The 23606-nt window shown below is 36.4% G+C and overlaps 1 protein-coding gene and 1 long non-coding RNA gene across 2 annotated transcripts in view; both read right to left on the reverse strand.

The window, feature by feature from the left end:
- The window catches only part of LOC110383138 (scavenger receptor class B member 1), a 113024-nt gene extending 100011 nt beyond the window's left edge, over window positions 1–13013 (reverse strand). Inside the window, exon 1 of the mRNA XM_064042599.1 lies at window positions 12695–13013. The gene's annotated coding sequence lies outside the window, so the exon portion shown is untranslated. The remainder of the gene's footprint in view (window positions 1–12694) is intronic.
- Window positions 13014–18882: 5869 nt separating this feature from the next.
- LOC135119087 (uncharacterized) lies at window positions 18883–23053 on the reverse strand. The gene is made up of 3 exons (XR_010277976.1): window positions 22687–23053; window positions 21470–21584; window positions 18883–19308 (listed from the first exon to the last, which is right to left on the reverse strand). It is a non-coding gene; the product is annotated as an uncharacterized LOC135119087 (long non-coding RNA).
- Window positions 23054–23606: the final 553 nt, after the last annotated feature.

Here is a 23606-nt window from a genome sequence, read left to right on the forward strand (position 1 = left end):
TTAGATTCTAGACTTTTATCCAATTAGCTCATACATGTTATATGCTAAAATTATTTAGTAGTCTTAACTTATTTTAGCACTTGAACACTAATTTTAGTTAGGCAATACTTTTGTTTAATTTTAGCTTAAACTATAAAGAATATGACATTGTATTAGGTATCTTTACTTTTTTTGTTTGTACCTAAAAGGCTTCGAAACTACGGACCCAATTTGAAAAATTATTTCACCGTTGGAAAGCTACACTCTTCCCGAGTAACATAGGCTATATTTTATCCCGGTACGGGCAGTAGTTCCCACGGGACGCGGGTGAAACCGCGAGAAAACGGCTAGTATCATATAATTCGACATCTACAATAATTTATCCTATTATGTTCGTAGGTATGGAACATTTTTTAATACTTAGGTAACTACTATAAATTATATGAGAGTTCAATAACTTGAAATATTAAGTATGAAACTATGAATAACTTAGAAGGTTATAATATCTAGCCGTATGTTAATATCTAACCTTATAATATGATATTTTAATAAACGTATTAAAATACTCGTTTGACGATTGTTCTTAGAACCATTTCGTCATTGTTTACAATCTCATCATCATCATCATCATCATCATCTCAGCCATGGGACGTCCACTGCTGAACATAGGCCTCCCCCTTAGATCTCCACAGATACCTGTTGGAGGCGACCTGCATCCAGCGTCGACGGCGACCTTTATAAGGTCGTCTGTCCACCTTGTTGGTGGACGTCCTACGCTGCTCTTGCTAACCCGTGGTCTCCACTCCAACACTTTTAATTACAATCTAATTTTTCAAAGTTCGTGAACCTATTCATGATGACTTTTGTGTAAATTAATCGTTCAAAAACACTAGAAAACCACGCTATAATAAATACACGTAAAAATCATTACAAGACTTTTCTAACAAGTCCAAACACAGCTATGATACGATGTTCCATCATGAAGTTCCAGTTCATATCTTCCGGCTCCATCATCAGATCAGTTCGACAGTACCATATTATTGTATTGTCATCAGAACTACATACAGCTGACGATTTTCATGACGCTTTCTCCCGAACCTTTTCCCAACTATGTTGGGGTCGGCTTCCAGTCTAACCGGATGCAGCTGAGTACCAGTGTGCCACATGGAGCGACTGCCTATCTGATCTCCTCAACCCAATTACCCGGGCAACCCAATGCCCTTTGGTAAGACTGGTTGACAGACTTACTGGCTTCTGAGTACCCATAACGACTGCCAAAGATGTTCAGTGACATTATGGACTTTAGTATGTATTTATAATGAAATCAACCTCGGAAATTGCTTAACCAGTATTGATATATTCAACAATATATTTATTGAGAAAGACGAGTTTTTCTATACATGTATCTTATATTATTTAAATGGAAAAATCCTGTGGTTTTATTATAATTACAATATATGAAATATGAGCTTTTTAATTTAATGTTAATCCTTTAGGCTTTAGGTTTTTTTCAAATATTTGTTTTATAGAAATTAGTAATAGTTTTTTGTCACCTCGAGAGGCACTTTTAAGGTTATAATATGATTTTAAGGTGCTTTAACTTTTTAGATTTTAATCTGTAAATATCTATCTATCTTTAGCAATGTAACAAAAGAGATACATTTTTTTATTTGTCGAAAAAAAGCTCAGAAATTGCTGAACCGACTGGAAAAATTCTTTCACTGTTGGAAAGCTACACTCTTCCCGAGTAACATAGGCTATATTTTATTCCGGTACGGGCAGTAGTTTATACGGGACGCGGGTGAAACCGCGGGTAAACTGGTAGTAATCTATATTCTATTATAAGTAGATTCGGTTTCACCCTCGTGAGGTGGGAACTATTCCGCGCACCCGGATAAAAATTACCGATTAGCAATCCTTCTTAAATAGCACACTGAACATCACTGAAAGAATTTTTCAAATCGGACCAGTGGTTCCATAGATAAGAGCGTTCAAACAAACAAATGAACATCGCAGCTTCTATAGGTAAGACAAATTTCACATTCCTAAGTGAATGCAATTTATAATATATCCTAAAAGTGGTACAAAGTTTTCTCTTTTAAATTCATTATATTTTTATACAAAATTTTGATACAAAAACTAGTTATTTTAGTCTATCACGATATTTTAAAGTTATCTGTGTCAATTTCTGAAACTGCAAAAAAATAACATTTAGAAAGCTACTAGCCTGAAAACCTCAATTCATCATTTGCCTAGTCTTTTCCCAACTATGTTGGGGTCTTCCAGTCTAACCAGATACAGCTGAGTACCAGTGTGCCACAAGGAGCGACTGCCTATCTGACCTCCTCAACCCAGTTACCCGGACAACCGAATATCTCGAAAAATTCCACAACATTAATAAAAGCAAGTTAAAGTGACATAACTTTAATAAGTTAGCAGAAATGAGTCGGCCACAGCCGTAGTGTTGAAACTGTTGTGTTGAAATATCGTAGCGTACGATGACCGAACTGAGCTGTTTTTAAAGTCGGCTGTAGTTTATTTTCTTGTTATAAGAAAGATTATTGTTGACTAGATTTTGGTCCTGACTTTGTCCACATAGTATTGGTATAGAAGTTTTTTTTTTTTTAAGCGATAGAAAAAATCATCAAATGACCCCTCCCGCTGTGGGTTAGCAGCGGTGAGGGAGTGTCAGACTCTTACTGACTAAAACCGTCGTGTTCCGTCGTAGGCCTTTTATGTACCAGGGCCGCGGTAACTCTTTCGAATAATCCCGTAAATCGAGTTTTGTTTATATTATCTAGATTCTTTGTAAATTGAAGAGCAGTCGTGATGGCCCAGTGGGTAAAGGACCAACCTCTCAAGTATGAGGGCCCGGGTTCGATCCCAGATCAGGCAAGTACCAATGCAACTTTTCTAAGTTTGTATGTACTTTCTGAGTATATCTTAGACACCATTGAATGTGTTTCGGATGGCACGTTAAACTGTAGGTCCCGGCTGCCATACAACATCCTTGGCAGTCGTTACGGGTAGTCAGAAGCCAGTAAGACTGACACCAGTCTAACCACTGGTACTCAGCTACATCCAGTTAGACTGTAAGCCGACCCCAACATAGTTGGTAAAGGCTCGGCATATTATGATGGATATAGATTCTTTGTAAATACTTTTTTGTACATCAATCAAGATTTAAATGGTACATCACATTGTAATCATACATTACATGTTCTAACACTTTAGAGCAAGTCACAAGTAACTAGTTTTCTTATATAATGTAGGCTTTATATACTGATGACACTTTCACTACAACCTAGATCAGTCTGTAACTATAGGCGTTATGTGGATGAGATTTATAGATTATTGTAAATGAAAGCATAAGTAATTTTCATTATTATATAGTAAATTACTTTTACTATTAACATAGACTAATGCTATTAATATTAACTACTAATATTGTAAGGCGACAGGTATCTGTGGAGATCTAAGGGGGAGGCCTATGTTCAGCAGTGGACGTCCTATGGCTGAGGTGATGATGATGATGATGATTGTAAGGCGAAAGTGATTCTGTCTGTCTTTCACGCAAAAACTATAAAATCGATTAAAATAAATTGTTATGTGGTAAGCATTTAAGTAGTTACTATTAGTAAGACGCCATGAACGAATTAAATTATATTTTCGTGTAAAGTTAGTTTTAAATAAATAAAATTCAATTTGGTGTATAGAATATCTAAAGCCTGAAAGAGGACATATATAGACATTTTGTCCGACTACGCGAAGTATTTCACAAAGGAAGCGGGTGAAACTGTTGGAAAAACTAGTACCTTACTACTTCATATGTTATTTTGTAAACTACCTTATGCCCGCGTCCCGTCGAAACTATCCCCATACCCGGATACCAATCAAATATTTTTTTGAAATTGGACCAACAGTTATAGTCCCTAAGGTTAGCGCATACAAGCAAACAAACAAACTCTTCAGCTGTCTTATAATATTAGTATAGACTAATCTATGTATACCTAAGTAAGTATGCTCTGAGTACTAGAAATAATGTTAACACGATACATGATAGATACTCACAATAACAAAGGTATTACCAAAGGATTTCCGACTACAAATGAAACGGCCTTGCCCATTGAAGTTTCTCATGACAACAGAATATCTTTACTTAGATACAAAGTGTCCAACTATACTTAGATACAAATAGTCGGCCAAAAGTTGCCTGATGTATGACAATTTGATTTACGAAATCTTACATCATCATCATCATCATCTCAGCCATAGGACGTCCACTGCTGAACATAGGCCTCCCCCTTAGATCTCCACAGATACCTGTTGGAGGCGACCTGCATCCAGCGTCGACGGCGACCTTTATAATGTCGTCTGTCCACCTTGTAAAGAAAATAAAGTAAATCTTGATTTCAATCAAAGTTGTCAGTCGATCTGATACTGGCTAAATACCTGATCTTTGTAATGTGCGTACTACCATTCATCTTCATACTGAGTTATGAGCCCAAAAAAACTTATGTGTCATGATGTGAGGAAGGTGATGAGCATGAACGTGGACGGGTATAGGGGAAGAGGACGACCGAAGAAACGATGGATGGATTGTGTGAAAGTAGATATGGTAAGAAAGAATGTTACTTGTGAGATGACGGCAGATAGAAGAGTATGCACACAACATTCTGCGCCGACCACATATAAAATTGGGATAAGAACAGGAGAATGATGATGAGCCCAATCAAACTATCGGCCGACTAAAAGTTTGCCGTGTGCGAGTAGATAAAATTAATCATACTTAATAATTGCAAGCATTAAATGCACAATAACAATGCAAAAAACACTTCGGACTTAACTAGTATTGAATGAATAAGCCATTTGTCAACACACGCGTACAAGCATACAGATATATCAATGATTAATGTTGTATGCAATATCTATACTTCCCTACTAATATTATAAATGCGAAAGTAACTCTGTCTGTCTGTTACGCTTTCACGTCTAAACCACTGAACTGATTTTAATCAAATTTGGTATAGATATAGAGTTGACCTTGAGAAAGAACATAGGATAGTTTTTATCCCGGACTTTTGAAGAGTTCTCCTGGGAACGCGATATAACCGAACTCTACGCGGGCGAAGCCGCGGGCGGAAGCTAGCAGTAAAATAAAGACGAAACATTTTTCGTAAGTATGTCTGTTTGTATGTACCTTAAAGGCTCCGAAACTACTGAACCGATTTGAAAAATTCTTTCACTGTTGGAAAGCTACACTCGTCCCGAGTAACATAGGCTATATTTTATCCCGGTACGGGCAGTAGTGTTTAAAGGACGTGGGTGAAACCGCGGGAAAACAAATAACTTAGGTAATCGTATTCTTATTGTGTACTGAAAAGGATACAAGGATTAGCTTAAAATCAGTGTTTTATTAGAAGCAATTGTCTATCTGACCTTCTCAACCCAGTTACTCCAAACCTTGGTAAGACTTATTGACAGAATTACTGGCGTCTGACTACCCGTAACGACTGCCAAGGATGTTCAATGACAGCCGGGACCTACTGTTTAACGTGCCATCCGAAACACAGTCACCGCTGTCCAAGATATACTTAGTAAGTACATTTAAACTTAGAAAAGTTGCATTGGTACTTGCCTGACCTGGAATCGAAAACACACTCATACTTGAGAGGTTGGTTCTTTACCCACTAGGCCACCACGACTTAATATTTAATTAAAGTTTTTAAATCAAATAAACTAAACAGTCAAATATGTTATGTTTTGGTTCAAAGTTCGTTAAAAAAACTTCCGTTTTTAGTAAAAAAAGGTCAAAACAATATTTGTTGTTTTCTTGTATGCATTAGTTTAAAAATAGTCCGAATTTGAATCATTATATTTTCTCAGGGTTACAGTAAGATCTTTCCTGGTTGACATTTGTGCGTCAAATTATTTAAATATTTATTAATACATAAATAAATTATAATATACTGATAAAACCTATATATTATGCTTTACATAAAAAGTTGATCAGTTTGTTTGTTTGGTAGCAATAATCTCTGGAACTATTAAACAGATTACAAAGATGTTTTGTGTTTAATAGCTTAATTATTGAGTGCAATCAAACGCACGTATAATTTAATTTGAATCTATGCTCATATGCATTATAAATCTACAGAATTTGTTTGTTTTTTTGGTTGAATGCGCTAATGAAATAAAATGAAATACGTTTATTCACGTCTAATCTCAGGAACTGCTAATCCAATTTTAAAAAATCTTTCGAATATCTTCATTTGTTTGTCCTTGCGAATTATAAGGACATGGGAAAAAATGCAGACGGAATCTACTTAGTCAATTTATTTAGGAATTAAAATTTTAGAAACCTGACCTTTTGTTATTTTCCTATATACTAAAAATATTTTTTGAAAATTACATTAAAAAAGCTACTTCGTTCATGTTTTGAGTTGCAAAACTCAAAAAATAACTTAAATATAGACCTTTTAACCTTCATGCAAGTATAATCTTTTCTTAAAGAGTATCATTTTCATGTAATGACCAGGTTTTTCCCTGAATTTTGTATTTTTAATATAATTGGTATGTCCTTAACATGACAACGTGACGTAAAACAGGTATCTTTCAAAAAATCTTTATATCTTTTTTATCTTTACTTACTACCTAATATTATAAAGTTTGAGCACGTTAATGTCGGTCGTTCTTGTGATCTCTCTCCGGTGGTGTCGGCTTGTCGTCCCATCGCGCTATGAGAGTGAAGGAATAGTGAGTGCACCGCAGTCCAAGCAAATGTGCCCAAACTATAAAATGTCCTGCGCAGATGACTGACCTCCTTATATGAGAACAGCAGCCGCTATTGAATTAAAGCTACAGAGTTCGTTTGAACGCGGTTAACTCAGAAACTACTAATCCGATTCAAAAAATATTTCAGTATTTGATAGCTTATTTACCAAGGATGGTTATATGCTCTTTTTTAACCGGGTGCGCGAACTATTTCGCTAAGGAAGCGGGTGTAACCACTAGCGGAAGCCAGTTTTTGTTATAATTGGTATATCCTTAGGAAGATAAATGAAATCTTTCAAAAAACCTTTTAAATAATATTTAAAAAAACTGTTCTAAAGGCAACTTAGGATATTTTATTCCGCGATTTTCCTCCTTAGAAACTTATACGTTTAGAAAATTATTGTTTCTTTTTTTTTCGGAATATCTTGATGTCCTTGAAAATCTGTTCTGTTACAGCCTTTTTATCGTCCTAAAATCTAATTGGCAATTAATCTGCCTAGCCTTTTCCCAATCATTTTGGGGTTGGCTTCCAGTCTAACTGGATGCATCTGAGTGGCTACCACTGAGCCACGAGCAATTTAATGTGAAAACATGATGATTCTGATGACATCCTAGCCGATTAGGCCTAGCCTAGGCCACGGCGGCTGTTCTCATATAAGGAGATCAGCTGCGCTGCGCAGGACATATTATAGTGCAGGCACATTTGCTTGGACTGCGGTGCACTCACTATTCCTTCACTCTCATGGCGCGATGGGACGACAATCCGACACCACCGGAGAGAGATCACAAGCAGAAACGCCAACGAGGCGTTTGCCGTGAAAACATGTCAAATATAAATATTACCAAAGCGATATCTACTAGTAACCTTTTAGTTACATTAATCAGGAAAAATCATTCAATACTTTTATGTTAATCAATTTTAAAATAATACCAGGTCATAAATAATTATTTTAATTGATCAATTCTAAGTCAAAATAATGAATTAATGAAGCAAAAAAACTTGTTTGTTTCATGCATTCATAGACACTTGGAAAAACTAGATTTTTAAAAAATAACCTACTAGATTTTAGCTATGATGTATCTTGAATATACATACACCTTTTATGAAAAAATCTTATAAAATCCGCCGTCGACGCTGGATGCAGGTCGCCTCCAACAGGTATCTGTGGAGATCTAAGGGGGAGGCCTATGTTCAGCAGTGGACGTCCGCCGGCTGAGATGATGATGATGATGAAAAAATATCAACCATCATCATCATCATACCAAAAAGCAGAGACCATGTATTTAGCCGGTATCAGACCGACTGAAGACTTTGATTAGAATCAAGATTATCTTTAAAACATTGACTACTATTGGGTCAACCTTCGATCAACAATACAACAGTCATATTGTTGACCGAAGTCAAACTATCCTCCAATTGTTTAGACTGTAGTATAACTCTAAAAATAGGTATTAATGAGCAATGCCCTTTTTTACTGGAAATCATCGAATGACTCCTCCCGCAGTGGGTGCAGCATGAGGGAGTGTCAGACTCTTACTGACTAAAACCCACCATGTTCCTTCTTAAGCCCTTTATGTACCAGGGCCGCGGTAACTCGCGCGAACAATCCCGCCGCCTAGCCAATTATCCCCTCAGAATGTAAACGAAACCGCAAAATATAGTTAGATGATAATCATGGCAATCTAGAAACTAAAAACTAGACATAAATACAGTCATTTTTATAAACAAAACTATTTCATTAAATAACTTTTTATCTTCAAAGTCGATGAACGTATACACATAATTATTTTATAATCGTTCAATAGTTAATAAAATTTTTATTATATGTCAACAAGCCGTTTTCCCGCGGTTTTACTCGCGTCCCGTGGGAACTACTGCCCGTACCGGGATAAAATATAGCCTATGTTACTCGGGAAGAGTGTAGCTTTCCAACAGTGGAAGAATTTTTCAAATCGGTTCTGTAGTTTCGGACCCTTCTGATGTACAAATAAACGAAAAAAAAAATCATATTCTACTACAGATTACTGCTAACCAATTGAATAAGAAGGATGGTCATACTTTTAAGTTATTGTAAGTCAAGATTTTTTCTAATGTTACTTATATTCATTGTTTTATACAAAACAAAGGTAAATAATTATAAATGGCTGGTAATCAATTGTGAAGTATTTAACAATATAATTATTGTTTATCGCTCAGTGTAGTCTTAAGTGTAATACTATCAATTAATGTGTCAAGTGCTCTCAAATTGATTAATAGTATCATATCATTAATTAACTACCTTATACAGTAACAATATTTATATTTTTCATTCATTTCGGATTGTCGTCCCATCGTGTTACCCGTGCATCGGAGAGCACGTAAATGTCGGTCCTGCGCCTGATCTCTTTCCGGTCGTGTCGGATTGCCGTCCCATCGCGCTATGAGAGTGAAGGAATAGAGAGTGCACCTGTGTCCAAGCAAATGTGCGTGCACTATAATATGTCCTGCGCAGCTGACAGATCTCCTTATATGAGAACAGCCACCGTGGCCGATAATAGGCTAGGAGGATATCATCATTTACTAAAAAAAAAAACTGTTTGACATAATTTTTGACATCAAAAGATGAATGAAAATATTTTATTAAGAAAATCGTGAATTCAATCAAAGTTTCCAGTCCGTCCGATATCGGCTAAATACCCGATTAAAAGTATTTATTTTGAAAATTCTCATCAAGCAAGCCTTTTTCCCAACTATGTTGGGATCGGCTTCCAGTCTACCGGATGCAGCTGAGTACCAGTGTGCCACAAGGAGCGACTGCCTATCTGACCTCCTCAACCCAGTTACCCGGGCAACCCAATACCCCTTGGTTAGACTGGTGTCAGACTTACTGGCTTCAGAATATTTCTTTGAAAATGGAAAATGAAAAATAGTAATAGTAATAGTTATTTTAAGAAAACTGACGTTTACGTAGTCTTAAAAACTTGGGCCTAAGTAGGTATGCAAGTGGGATATTTTTCTACCAAGACATTTTTTAAATATCTAATCTATATATCTGTCAACTAAAAGTAACTGTATTACAATGATATATTATATATAAAAGTATACCAATATGTTTTTATTAAAGTACCGCTTTTTTTAACCGTTATACATAATTTAAACTTACTGTAATATATTTGGGCTATTTACATTTGTTAAAACATTTTAAAAGTTAGTGTTTTTTCTTTATCGCGCTAATCTCAGAAATTATTAGTCCGATTTTTTTAGGTCAGAAGGATAATAATTTACTATTATCTATACTAGTACTTTACTAATATTATTAAGAAAAAAAAATGTTTTTAATTTGTAATGAATAAACTGAAAAACTACTGGGACGATTTTAAATATTTTTTCACGTTTAGAAAGCTACATTATCTGTGAGTACCTAACACAAGCTACATAATATAAATATGTAGGTTTAATAGTTTTTTCATCACATCGGGACGGATGGACAGAGTAAGTTTCAAGTTTAATCAAAATCTATTTAGCAGTTTTTGCGTGAAAGCGAAACACATTGACGTACATTGTTGCAAAATTAAGCATTTATATATTAGTAGAATAGTTTTAAAACAATATTATAGATATTAAAACTATGCCAATAAATCTAACAAACAGCATAATTGCCAATTACCATGCATAGACAATATTTTCGAAAAGTGCATAATATCACGTTTTGCATACATAGACAAGAATTTATTTTATCTATACTAATATTATAAAGCTGAAGAGTTTGTTTGTTTGTTTGAACGCGCTAATCTCAGGAACTACTGGTCCGATTTGAAAAATTCTTTCAGTGTTAGATAGCCCATTTATCGAGGAAGGCTATAGGCTACTTTTTATTCGGGTTCGTGCAGAGGTTTCCACGGGATGCGGGTGAAACCGCTGGCAGAAGCTAGTTAATTTATATGTGTTACAATTACAATATTACATTCATTTAGAAATCAGTACATGACTTGATTATGATTATGATTTATTTAGCGACTAACTATTTCTTGAGTCACGTGGTAACTACTTCCCGTGTCTGGATAAAATATACTCGGGGATAAAATGTTACTCGGGGATAGTGTAGCTTATTAAGAGTAAAATAATTTTCAAATCGGTTTTGTAGTTTCGAAGGGTGCAATTGCACAAATAAAATATTTTCACTTAAAGACAATATGTATAAAATTATTATACCTAGTTTCGTAAACGCGTTACACAATATATTTAGCTCGTGTGCCATGTATTTTATTAAATATATAGCAAAAATTGATAAGAGTATGTTTTATGTTTGTATGGTATATTTAATCTCTGAAATTATGAGACCTATTTATAACGGAACGAGGTAAAATGCTCATCCTTGCTCAGTTGTAGACTATCTTTGTACAAACATTTCATTTAAATCGTTTTAATAATTTAAGTATAAAATCGCATCAAACAAACAGACTGAGTTACCTACTTTATAATTTTTATAAACTTACTTTTATATACCTACTTTATAACTTTTATAATATTTTGTAAAGACTAGTTAAAATCACGGGGATAAACCTATTTGCTTTTATTTCTAAGACAAAAAATAATGTTCTATACAATTATTTCTCCTACTACAAACTGCCTCGTTGGTCTAGCTGTCGCAAGCCCGACCTTTGGATGTGAGTTCAGTTCCTGGGTCGTGCAAAATGTTATTACACATTGAGGTAATAACATATTTGCTTATTGTGACTATATTTGGGTCTAGACTGACTGATATTAGGTTTTTAGAAGCCAGAAAGTCTGACTACCAGTCTTACCAAGGGGTATTGGGTTGTGTGAGTAACTGGGTTGAGGAGATCAGATAGGCAGTCGCTCCTTGTGGCACACTGGTACTCAGCTGCATGCGGTTAGGCTGGAAGCCGACCCCAACATAGTTGGGAAAAGGCTAGTCAGATGATTGTGTATGAATTTAGATATTTATTAGATATTAGTTAAGTAGTAATTATATGATTACCTATTGGAATGGTTCGTCTATCATTTTGCGAAATACTTACGTAGGTCCTATTAGAAGTTTGTTAGGAAATAAACTTCAAATTGATTTATTGATTATTACGTTAAACCAATCAGTGATCTGTCTTTAGGGTTTAATTACTTATTCATCACTTCACTTCATCATCTCCCGAGCCTTTTCCCAACTATGCTGGGGTCGGCTTCCAGTCTAACTGGATGCAGCTGAGTACCAGAGTGCCACAAGGAGCGACTGCCTATCTGACCTATAATATACCTGACTATCTTTAATTTATTTTAAGTATTGTTTAAAGGAAGGTAGTTGTATTATAAATTACTATTGTTTACAAAATATTTTTTACATTTGTTTCTAACAGCGACTTCCCGAAAATGATTTGGTTCTCAATTCGTCGGATCTTTTTTTTCTGTTACCTACTTTTTTTCTTATTTTTTTTTTGTTTTTGTTAAAATATTATTTAAAAAAAGATATGTTTTTAGTAAAAAATATTTCAAACAAAAAAAAGCCGCATATTTTTTTTTGTAAAATAATTATAACTACCGCTCAACAAAAAAAATTCTCAAAACATTTTTTACCTTCATACGATCTGACATACGCTTCAAGAAAATGAAAGTAAAGTCTTAAGTAAACATTATCGTTCATCTCGACTTATACTTTCATGGCATAGTGGCCTATTTACCCCCTCCACTAGTGAAAGCGATATAGCAAATACTATATAATATGACATAATAATGCATAATATATGCAAATGGAGACTTAAATAATGTTTTAAATGAACTAAGGTTGGTAATAATGGGTTGCGACCGACTTTTTTGATGCTCGAATAAATAGTTTTTTTTTGTGCAGTTTTTATATTTTTTTTTTGCAATTTTTTTTGTTATATTTGTAGGTAATTTTTATTTTATTTTGTAATAAATAATTATTAAAAATAAAATTAAAGTACATACCTCAATAAAAAAAATCCCACTCACAAAGTAGAAGGGCTTCACACAAAAAAAAATCCACAAACACAGAATTTCCAAAAAAACAAAAAAAAAAACACCAAAAAAAAATTTTTTTTTACAAAAAAAAAACACACGTACGTAACAATTTTTTCTTTTTTTTCTCACAATTAAAAAAAACTATTACGACAGCACTTTTGAGTTTTTGACGTGAATATTTTTTTTCCGATTGGTACGCGACGCGTCTTGCGCGGGCGTTGATGCCCGACTAACGTATACATTCACTTCGAACTCACTGTTGACTATAACTTCAAGCTACAATATCTTTCATAGATGGACAGAGAAATAAGCTTCAAAACAACACGCGGATTTTCCACGAATTTAATCATGTTTTTCTATATTTTTTTTATTTTTAAACTAACCTATGCAACTATTCTATCGATATAAAAATGCTTAGCGCGGTCGGTTTGTAAATGGGTGACCATTTGACGAGTTTCTTCGTGTTTCGGAAGGCACGTTAAATTGGTGGGTGCCGGCTGTCATTTAAACATCTTTGGCAGTCGTTATGGGTAGTCAGAAAGACTGATAACCAGTCTTACAAAGGGGTGTCGGGTTGCGCTGGTAACTGGATTGAGGAGGTCAGAGCTGAATTCGATTGGACTGCAAGCCGATTCCAAAGTATGGAGTTGGGAAAAGGCTAGGCAGATGATGATGTTTAGTAAGGAGTGTAAGCCGGTAAAAAACAGACGTTGTACACGTCATTCTGAAGACCGAGGGGTAGGTGCCAGAAATAACAACTGTAAACTTTTGTTAGACTAGCTATCTTACCGAGGTTCCACCCGCGTCCTGGGGAAACCTCTCTGGGTACCGCAGATAAATTATAGCCAGAGTTACTCGGGAATAGTGTAGCTTTCCAACAGTGAAAGAATTTTTCAAATCGGTTCAGTGGTTTCCGAGCGTTTAAAAATGTTTCCTCATTATTAGTAGGTATTATAGTGTAGGTAGATAGGCTGATGATTATAATGAAAAACCCACCAAAACGGCCATATTTTTGGTAATTTTTTGACATTTGTTACAATATGTTTAATAATATTATCTTTTACATGAGTATTAAACATAACTACTTATTTTCATTGCATGCAAGCGTTCATTTATTCCAATGCATTTGTAAGACAACCAACGCCATCTAGTAGAAAAACTTAGAACCATTTATAGTTTTTGGTTATTTTTAGTAGATTTTTGACATAATGATTAATAATTGAATTTTAAGAATAATTATAAGAAAAAGAATATTAATTTGTGACGTAAGTTCATAAATTTTTATTTGTATTTTCCTGCTTTTTTCAATACTAAGTTTAGTTTTACGTCTTAGAGTTATGCAAATGGATTAAAAAATAGTGATTTATTGCTATTTCCTAGAATTGCAACAAAAACTAAAAATAAGAACAAAACTAAAGACGCAAAACTTGAGTAGGTAGAGGAAAAATTTAACTGAAAAATGAAAGTGAAATAAAAAAGTGTTTTTTTTCAGCTTCAGATTTTTTGCTTACCTTACCGGTGAACGTTTTTAATGATATTCTTTAAAATTAGACATTCTGTGGTGAAATTCAGTCAATTATATTTTTATTTATATTGGCTTTGTACGCTTACCTTTTCAAAGCTATGCATACTTTCTTAAGTAAGTATACCTATCTTACTCCAATAACTGAGTAAAGGTGAAGAAAAACCTTTTGAAGAAACCTTTCACTTTTAACTGACTTCCCAAAAAAGAGGTTTTTAATTCGGATATTTGTATTTTTCTTTACAAAGTCTAAAATCAGCAACCCGCAACCCGCCCGCCCGTGGTGATTAACGCTCAATCCTTCTCCATGTGAGAGGAGGCCGCAGCCCAGCAGTGGGACGATACAAAGGCTGATGATGACCTAGGTAAGGATATGTTATTTCATCACCATCCTACTAGACGTGTTATAAACCCTAAGGTCATTCATCAATAACTAAATACATCCGTTGTAAGTCCTAATTAATCATCTATACTAATATAATACAGAGGAAACATTGTATTGTTTGTTTGTTTCACAAAGGCTAAGTACAGAACCGATTTGAAAATTCTTTCACTGTTGGAAAGCTACACTCTTCCCGAGTGACATAGGCTATATTTTATCCCGGTACGGGTAGCTGTTCCCACGAAATGCGAGTATTTTATTTCGTCATTATATTCTTATACGTTTTGTCTTCGCTAAAAAATGAAGCTATAATACCTACTATTTTTTAAAAAGAGTAACCATAGAGTTGCTTGCCCGTTCTTCTCCATAGGAAGCTACTTTTGGAATGGGCTACTAGAATCAAACTTAGTTATATTTTTGACGTTCATAAGTGCTTGTAAAGGCCTGTTGCTGTAACTATTACAGCCTCTTTATCGCACTGCTGGGCACAGGCCTCCTCTCACACGGAGAAGGATAAATAAAGGCCTAAATGGAGTAAAATGATTTGACTATGACTTTGAGTGAAACCACGGGAAAACGGCTAGTTAATCCTGATTTATAATTATGCTTAGAAGTCACGCGATGTATAAAAAATAACATCATTGTAGTGCATTGTAGATCTATTCTCATTTCCTTGAACAATAATTACCTTTTTAATGATAAATAGGTTAACAATGTAGATGGAGTATCTAATAATTATGTGGTTAGCCAAGGTTAAGTTGAGATGGTCAGTCCGGGGATGGGATATCTCATCATCTGCTTAGCCCTTTCCCAACTATGTTGGCTTCGGCTTCCAGTGTAACTGGATGCAGAAAGGTCGATACCCTTTGGTAAGACTGATTGTCAGACTTACTGGCTTCTGACTACCCGTAACGACTGTCAAGGATGTTCAATGACAGCCGGGACCTACAGTTTAACGTGCTCTCCGAAGTACAGTCGTTGGTGCTATTTAGCAGTGAGTTTCATGGAGCAACTGCCTATCTGATCTCTTCAACCCAGTTACCCTGGCAACGCGAACATTTTGGAAATACTGGTTGTCAAGTAGCTTGAAAATAAAGGTATTTTGATTCTCTACAAATAGTAGCTAACTTCAGAGCGACACATTTTTATAAGAACTGTCTACTTAAGTATGTTTAACTAAAAGTACAGGTATAATAATAAAATATAGCTTGAGATAAACATCTCAAGTATGTCTATGTAAAATAAATTAATTCCCGAGCGAGATAAACAAGTTTTTGTTCAATGAAGTGTTAACTTATGTCGCATATTTAACGGTTAAAATATTAACATAATAGTCAAATTAATTATTTTAAAGTTATCTGTAATTTTAACGTGATAAGTAGGCATAGTCATCTTAAAATCTTATAATTCTTTTTCTTTGCTATCGATAAACTGTAGGTCCCGGCTGTTATTTGAACGTCTTTGGCAGTCGTTACGGGTGGTCGGGAGCCAGTAAGTCTGACAAGTAGTCTTATCTAGGAGTATTCTGTTGCCCGGGTAACTGGGTTCAGAAGATCAAATAGGCAGTCGCTTCTTGTGGCACACTGGTATTCAGCTGCATCCATTTACACTGGAAGCCGACCCCAACATAGTTAGGAAAAGACTAAGCAGATGATGATGACTATTGAAATTAATTTCATCGACTGCAAACAATTTTAAGAAAATCCAATAGAATGAAAAATAAAAGAGATATTTGTCAAAAAACAAATTTTAGCGAAGCCATTTTTAAAAAAAGATTAAACTAGCGAAATACTTTAATCAAAAGAACCGACTTCAAGTTCTTGGATTCTAGAAAAAACATTGTTTACTTTAAAACCTGATAAACCTATGATTAAGGTGTTACCAATGATTATCTTATTATTTATTACAAACACGTGTATTTATACATAAGTATTGGTTTTTAAAACTTCCGCAAATAATTCAACGCCCAAGTTCACTAACAACATAAACGTCCATTTTTCTTTAAATCAACTGTTTATTTTGAAACTTAAACGTGAAAATTTAAAATAGGATTAAAGAAAAGTAACGGTTAAATTGAACTAATATGATAGAGTTTTTTTCTAGGTAAAGCCTCCGAAACTACAGAATCGATTTGAAAAATTCTTCCACTGTTGGAAAGCTACACTCTTCCCGAGTAACATAGGCTATATTTTATCCCGGTACAGGCAGTAGTTCCCTCGTGACGCGGGTGAAACCACGGGAAAACAGCTATATACAAAATTATATTTATTTTATGCGCTTAAGTTTTCGGTGAACTTTAGCCTAAGTGATTAAACAAGGTGTAGACAAGTAACATATTTGACGATTAATTTAATAACAAATTACTACAGCGGCTTTTATATAAATAAGCAATGATTTATCTTCATAGGATAAACATCAAAAATCTTCCGTCTGTCGGCAAAACTAATCTTTTTAGTTCCTCATCATCAACTGCCGAGCCTTTTCCCGCAACTATGTTGGGGTCGGCTTCCAGTCTAACTGGATGCAGCTGAGTGCCAGTGTGCCACAAGGAGCGACTGCCTATCTGATCTCCCCAACCCAATTATCCGAACAACCCAATACCCCTTGGTGAGACTGGTTGTCACACATTCTGACTTCTGACTACCCGTAACGATTACTATAGAAAAATCTAGAACTTAAAATAAATAGTAGTCTTCAGGGCGCAAAAAAATCATAGTTTTTTTTTTCAAATACCGTGAGAATTGGCCAGAAATAATTTCTGCTAGTCAGTACCATCAGTACATTGACCAGTATGTTCTTACAATGTCAAAAATATTTTCAGTAACGTTTTTGACGTTTAAATACAATGATAGTAATTAATATAATGACGATTATTTTAATTTTATTTTGTTATTGCACAAAGTTTATATTTAAAGATTTTGATCTTCAGCATACTGCAAACTTTTAGTCGGCCGATAGTTTGTTTGGGCTCATAAATCAGTATGAAGATGAATGGTAGTACGCACATTACAAAGATCAGGTATTTAGCCGGTATCAGACCGACTGAAAACTTTGATTAGAATCAAGATTTTCTTAAAAAAAATTTATCGTCGGGTCAACTGCCGGGACGACTGTTAAGTATGCAGTATGCTCTTAGTCTTAGATAACCCATTTATCGATTAAGGCTATAGGCTACCTGCGGGATTGTTCGCGCGAGTTACCGCGGCGCTGGTACATAAAAGGCCTACGACGGAACACGACGGTTTTTAGTCAGTAAGAGTCTGACACTTCCTCACCGCTGCTAACCCACAGTGGGAGGGGTCATTTGATGATTTTTGACGTCGTCGTTAAAAAAAAAGGCTATGGGCTACTGTATATCCAGATGCGTGGAGTAGTTTCCACAGGAGGCGAGCGAAACCGCTTGCAGAAGCTAGTGTGTAATAATTATATAATTTTTATAATGACCTTTTTATTATAATCTAAGATATATTTTTAAAATGTACAATTCATTTAAAAATAAGTATATTTTTGACTTTGAGAAGCTTATTTAATGTTAAGTATCTAATGTTTTTATGTATTTTAATAGCTGTTAAAATGCATATTTTCGCAAAATATTATCTACTTAGTTAGTATATACTGGTACTCAGCTGCGCAGACTGTGTTTCGGATGGCACGTTATACTATAGATGACGGCTGTCATTGAACATGCTTGGCAGTCGTTACGGGTAGTCAGAAGCCAGTAAGTCTGACAACCAGGCTTACCAAGTAGTATTCGGTTGTCCAGATTTGAGGACGTAAGATAGGCAGTTGCTCCATGTGGCATACTGGTACTCAGCTGCATCCAGTTAGACTGGAAGCCGACCCCAACATAGTTGGAAAAAGGCAGTCTATAAGACTGCCCAGTTAAAGATGTCTGCTTGTCAAATGTGACAGGCTGCCATCTTGATTATGAGTGATCGAGGCTGTGGAATTGTTCGCGCGAGTCACCGCGGCGCTGGTACATAAAGGACTTAAGAAGGAACATGGTGGGTTTAAGTCAGTAAGAGTCTGACACTCCCTCACGCTGCACCCACAGCTGGGGGAGTCATTTGATGATTTCCCATAAAAAAGCCGTCTTGATTATATTGAATATAGTGATAAATATGATAAATAAAAAAATAAATATTCCCGCTCTTTTCCACACCACCATAGAGGTAGAGCGAAGGCGCGTTTTTTTTATAGTGGTATCCCCACGTAGGCCTAATCCACTTTCTTTAATATTTATACGAGGGATTTTTTTATGTCCTACCTATCAACCTAGCCTAACCTAGCCTATTTTTATGCCTGTTTCTAGCTATTTACTCAATAAAAAAACGTACTGGCAAGAAATTTAGGCATATTATAAATGGGCTAGGTTATAAATTATCCCTACCTAAGTGTTTGAGTCTCAAACTAAAAATTAAAAACTATATACAAATCCGTGGGAACAAGAATCTTTAGTTAATAGATATTTATATGATTGCCCATCCTAACATACCCTGGGGAAAAGCACAGTAATATGATGACTTAAAAATATATAAAAAATTGGTACTTACTTGATTAGATTGACATAGCTCTTCAGTAGAAATTTTAAATTCTTCGTTCTTCTTGGTTTCGATACCCGGGTCGGGTCTAAATGGCTTTGTGAGTTTTAGAAGCTTTTACAAAGCAGCCCGGAATCTGGAAAATAGCGGTGTTACACCACAGTGCCTTGGAGGGCACGAAAAGCCGGCGTCCCCGAATGCTACTCAGCAGCAGTTTTTAGAATTCAGAGGCCATCAGGCGGACCTGGGGCTGCGGTTTTGGAGCATTGGGTATGACTTGGGTGCTGCGCACCGACCTTCCTAGCGGTGTCAGTGTAGTTTCCTTCGCTGACTACATGCTGGTACTGGCACAAGGGAGGTCACACCAGGAGGCGACTGACATAATGACGCGAGTCATCAAGAGGATCCGGCTACTAGGGCTGGAGGTGGCCTTGCACAAGTCCGAGGCCAAGTGCTTTCATGGGCCTCGGAATACCACCTTCAGGATCCCCAGTTTTGGGGGAGGGATTCATATAAGCGGGTGAGAAAGTACCTGGGACTCGTCTGCAAAGCCAGTGGAAATTCATCGACTATTTGTGACGTTTGAGCTAATTCGGAGGTACCGCCTGATCTCCAGCGAGACAACGGGTCTTCTCGCCGGATTGCCACAGTGGGAGCTGGAAACCAGGATCCTCTCGTGCCTGTAAGACTGGTGTGAGGAGGTAATGCGCCAGGGGAAAACCCCAGTAACACACAGCGGGCGGTCTTACGACACTCTCGCACCCTGCCTCGGGTTCAGGCCATTGTCCGGGGCGAGAGGGAATGGGATGCCCTCCTTCTGTGAAGAAACATAGACGGAGACACAACTAGAGAAGGAGGTGGTGGAGTAAATGAGAATTGTTCATCCCATTCGCTACGGTGGACGCAAACACCACGGGTGCCAGGTGTCGACAGACGACTCCCGGCCACCGTAGGCGTGGGTCTGTGGGCCGTGAGTTACGGGTGGCTCATCGTCCTAACGCCTCCTAAAAGACGACAGACCAGTACCAGTGACGCATGCTCATCAAAGAAACGCCACTGGGATCCACCTGGGCCAAAGACCGCCGGAGCTGCGGTATTGTTCGGAAGAGTTACCGCGGCCCTGGTATATAGAGGGCTTAAGAAGGAACATGGTGGGTTTTAGTCAGTAAGAGTCTGACACTCCCTTACAGCACCCAGCTGGATGGGTCATTTGATGATTTCTCACGAAAAAGATCATCAAGAGAATTTGAGAAAACCGATACTATGTTAATTATGGAATCAGTTACTTGGCGGAATCACATGACATTAAATAAATGTCAGCAAAGAATTATTCCACGAAAGAATTAATCGAGGTAGGATGCAACAGGATGCAATCCTACTCTCTTGCATATGCATATGCAACAGGGGTCCCACCCTCCCTCCCCCCTGTTGCATATGCATAAAAGTGGATTAACATATTATATAAATATATTCGCGGCATATTGGGCTGACATAGTGTAGGTAGTCATCACGGCATCCTAGCTGTATCAGCCACGGGGGCTGTTCTCATATAAAGAGATCAGCCGGCTACGCAGGATATACTAAAGTGCACGCACATTTGCTTGGACTACGGTGCACTCACTATTCCTTCACTCTCACGGCGCGATGGGACGACAATCCGAAACCACCGGAGAGAGATCAGGCGCAGCACCGACATTTACACGTTCTCCGATGCATGGGTGAATCAATCACCAACTTCCAGACTACGGGCTGCTTTGTGAAAGCTTAAGAAAACCCACAAAGCGATTTCGGCGCGACCCGGGAATCGAACCCGAGACCTCGAGACCAGGAACCGCGCTTGCGACCACTAGGCCAACGAGGCAGTCAAATAAATGCTGGTCTCTTATAAAGCCAACTGCGCAAGACACATCATAGTGCACAAGCTTTTGCTTGGACACAGGTGCACTCACTATACCATCACTCTTATAGCCCCATGAATGGTATTCCAACACGATCGGAGAGAGATCAAGGGTAGCACCGACATTAACGTACTCCGATGCACGGGTGTATCAATCACCAACATCCAGACACCGGGCTGCTTTGTGAAAGTTTCTAAAACTTACAAAGCTTCAGCCCGACCCGGGAATCGAATCCGAGACTTTACACACAGCAGTTGCACTATGCGATAACTAGACCAATGAGATTATACGTAAGATTTGTGGTTGTCATTCTAATCAAGTTAATAATGGAGTTTAGTTTGTATTTATCCTCATCTAAATATTATATTAACTAAAGATTCTTATTCCCTCATAGCTTACTCAGCAGCGAGCGGCGTCTATGAAATGATACTGACATTATCGTGTGTAATCCTTCCTTTTGCTTTTTCCAACTGGTTTCATCTCACATCTCTCTCTGATCTGGACTGGTCTGGAACTGAAATAGGTGAAAAAAACAGGATTTTTAGTAACCACCCACTAAAAAGAGGGGTGTTTTAAGTCCCTTCCGCATCTACCCATACCTAATGTTTGTCTTTGGAAGAACTGATTTCAATGCGGTATTTTTTTACAAATAGCTGGTTTGCCACCACTGATTGGAATATTTTTTTGCAAATACTAGCTGGTTTGTTACCATTGCCAACGATGTTTCTTAGATAGTAAGATAAGGCTCAGCAGTTTGACAAACCGTTTTTATTTTTGTTCTTCTTTTTTGATAAATTGTTGTCTCTGTGGTCCAATGTATGTAGTTTTGCCGCTAAAGTTTAACAGATAGACAAAGGACAATGGGCACAAATATATGGGACCTGGTATACCCCACCAATAGGAATGTCATATATACCATTGGATAGGTCTTTTTATGTAGAACAATATTTACTATGACAGCTTTGTTGAAATGTTTGTCCGTTCTGAGATATAGATCAAAAACTGTGCAAAAGTTAGAACTAAATAATCTATTGATAACTCAAGTTTTTAAAGGAAAATCTAAGTACTACCAAGTGTAAGTCTTGTAAGTGCTACCTGCTGTGCCCGTTAGGGTCCATAATTGTTACTATTAGGTATGTAGCATTTCAACCTTTTATAACGGACAAACAATAGAACAAAGCTGTCATAGTAAATATTGTTCCAATTAAAAAGACCTATTCAACGATATATATGACTTTGCTATTGGTGCGGTTTCTCATTACGCCCAAAATCCAGTTGATACAATAAAAGGTTGAATGCTACATAATAGTAACAATTATGGACCCTAACGGGCACAGCAGGTAGCACTTACAAGACTTACACTTGGTAGTACTTAGATTTTCCTTTAAAAACTTGAGTTATCAATAGATTACTTAGTTCTAACTTTTGCACAGTTTTTGATCTATATCTCAGAACGGACAAACATTTCAGCAAAGCTGTCATAATAAATGTTGTTCTACATAAAAAGGCCTATCCAATGATATATATGACATTGCTATTGGTGGGGTATACCAATCTGCCCATTGTCCTTTACTTTAACATTTATAATATTAATTACAGTATTAGTATTAATTTACCTTGTATCTTTAGGTTTTTCATGGTGATAATTTGGTGAATTTCAAGCAGTTTAATGATAGAAATAGCCAACATGACAAAACATTTTGAACCATCAATTCAACTCCCATTCTCATTTCTTTCTCCCTTTTACCAAAGTGAGAGTGAGTAAAACACTGGTACTCAGCTGCATCTGGTTAGACTGGAAGCCGACCCCAACATAGTTGGGAAAAGGCTAGGCAGATGATGATGTAAGAGTATGGAACTTATGTTTATTTATTTTCTTTGGGCCCATTTAGCATACATCATTTGTTTTTCTTGTCGGTTAATCTTTGGTATATTTATTGAGAGTTGTCGAAGGTTTGCTTGAGGGTTCTGGCTATTTCCTTTACCATATTTTAATCTTCTTTTATCATCTGTCAAATAGAAAAAAAATATAGAAAATTACTTTCCTATAAGATTTGGGCCTGATTTTTCAGTCGTCAGATAACTTTTACGTAAAGAAGATGTTTGACGTTTAAATAATAAATAATAAGTTTATTATCAAAATAGTTACAGAAATGTACACATCAGTGTTTTGACAGCTTCTGTATAGAGAATATATATGTCAAACCGCCATATTTATTCCTCGGATAGAAGTTAGCTGATGATTTAAAAACTGGCCTATACAAATATGAAACTATTAATTCTTTGTTAATAAATACTTACAATGATCAAGTGGTATTATTAGTAATGGCTTGAAATTCAGTTTATGCCGTTTTATTGTTCGCTCCGAATGCCCTGGTCCTCAGCTGCATCCAGTCCGACTTGAAGCCGACCCCAATATAGTTGGGAAAATGCTCGGGAGATGATGATTCTCTGAAAATATTGTAGATAGATTAGTTAAAAATATTATTAAACTAGCTTTCACCAGTGGTTTCACCGACGTCTTCAGAGAACTGCT

The sequence above is a fragment of the Helicoverpa armigera genome, chromosome 29 (assembly GCF_030705265.1).
Source record: "Helicoverpa armigera isolate CAAS_96S chromosome 29, ASM3070526v1, whole genome shotgun sequence".
Taxonomy (NCBI): domain Eukaryota; kingdom Metazoa; phylum Arthropoda; class Insecta; order Lepidoptera; family Noctuidae; genus Helicoverpa; species Helicoverpa armigera.